Here is a 2,041-nt window from a genome sequence, read left to right as displayed (position 1 = left end):
CCACAGCAGTATCAGTGGTGGGGCAGGCGGGGCAGGGAGCTCCTGCAGGTGGGTGCCGCAGGGTTGGGGGGGGGGGGGGGGGGGCAGGGCCCCCCCACTCTGCTCCTGCCAGCCGCCCAGGGCTCTTTGTTTTTCCCAGAGACACTTTTGGAAAACCAGAAGAATTTTCCCTTCCAGTGTTTGTGTCATGGACTTGGGGGCTTTCAAAAGAAAAATCCAACACCTTTGATCTCCTCTCCCCCGCAGTCTGCCTGAAGCAGTCTCAGGCAGAGTGCTTCATTGACAACCTTCCCTGCGCCGTTCCCCGTCCTGCGGTGTCCTGGCCAAGCTCTAGGGCTGAATCCTGCCTGGGGTCTCCACTTTCTGGAGACAAACTGGAGCTGATTGATTTGAATTCCTCACAACAAGACATGCATGACATTCGCCAAGGCAAAGAGCAAGGACAGGGGAAATGTTTCCCCATAGCTTGGCAGGGGAGGAGAGGTCAATGATGGAGAGCCCAGACCAGAAAAGCAGCAGGGAAACCCCTGGCAGAGGAGCCAAAGTCCATACAGGTGAAAGAAGGGAAGGCCTAACTTGCTCCTGCAGCCGTACGGCTGAGGGCAAGCAAACCCCAGGGGCATCCAAACCCTGAGCCTCTGGGCTTGGGCCTGCACGTAGGATGCCCGCCAAAGGATTTGGGAACATCTAAAGCCCCAGGTGGCCCGGTTGTAGGGCCACATATGGTTCTGGACTGACTCTTGGATTCGGACTTGATTTGACTTGGAATACAAAAACAATTCTTAAAAAATGTGAAATATGGGAAGACTTTCTTTCTCTTATGCCTGTATCCCTCCTGTCCGCACAAGTCTCTCTGACTTCTGCAGCTCCCCGCCAGGCTCCCTCCTTTTGTTTGCTCCAGAACGATTTCCATTAACCTCAGTACCTCAAATCTCTGAAAATCGTACTGTGTCTCCTTGATAATGTACTGCTGCTCTTGAAGTGAGATGACAGGCTCAAAAGAAGAGCCCCATCTGTATTTTCTGCTCTGAGCTGAGTATGTGGCACCTTCCTTTTCCTTCCTGACCACTCTCCAAACCTGTGTACCATAGCCTCCCAGGACAGGACCAGAAGTCTCTCTCGCCTGATTCAGAGTATGCTTTTTGTCTGTTTGTTTAATGCTGTAGTCATGCTATCGTTTCTCTGGGGGGGTTGTGCTGGGGAAGTGCGGGGAACGGCGCGTGCTCTACCTGCGGGGCCTTTGCTCCCAGCTGCAGGAGGGAGCGCAGCACGGGCTTCCCTCGCGTGATGCGGGTTCTGTATGTGCCAATTTGCTCTTGTGCGATGACCCTTTTTATACCAAAGACTCGTTACACGCCAGGTCAATTCACTCTCATGCGAGTGGCGTGGTGGAAGCCCGCAGTCAGCTGCTTTGCACGGTGCATTGCCGCGCGCCAACATACAGTCTCCCGTGCGGATCCGCGCTCGTGGCCTGCGACGCGTGCTTCTGTAGCCACGTCCCCGTTCTGGCTTCTCCGCTTGTCTCCCGCCCCGCTGCCCGGTCCACCCGTGATGCCTTCACCACCCTCTCTCCCCACCCACAAGACATGCAGCGCCCGGTGCCCTGTTGCTGATGCATTACCCTTTCTCCCAGGGAAGAAAAGTTTCATTGTCAGCCAACCTTCACTGAGAATAAACCCATTTCTACTCCTCGGCCGGGAATTACACAAGCGCGTCCCACGTCTCTTACCATGGGTACACCGCAAACAGCCATAGCTTTATCCTTCCGCTCTCCGCCACACCCCGGGTCACCTCCTCTCCACCCCGCGCTCCTGCTGTGGGCTTGTCTCCTTAACGATGGGAGAACCGGGCCCGCAAAGTGACGATCTCGGGCTGTATCCCCGCTTGATACATTGTTACCCGCCGATGGCTTTATGGGAAGCCTTGTACCTGCCTCCCGCAGCCTGCTGCCCCTGCCAGGCATCCCTCTTTTCAGCTTCCCTTTTTCTTTTTTCAGTTGAATTCACCGCTGACAGCCGGTTTCCCCTTCCCCCCCCCCCCC

This window comes from Alligator sinensis, unplaced genomic scaffold, assembly GCF_000455745.1.
Source record: "Alligator sinensis unplaced genomic scaffold, ASM45574v1 scaffold1329_1, whole genome shotgun sequence".
In the NCBI taxonomy this organism is placed as follows: Eukaryota; Metazoa; Chordata; order Crocodylia; family Alligatoridae; genus Alligator; species Alligator sinensis.
This window is presented reverse-complemented; position numbering follows the sequence as displayed.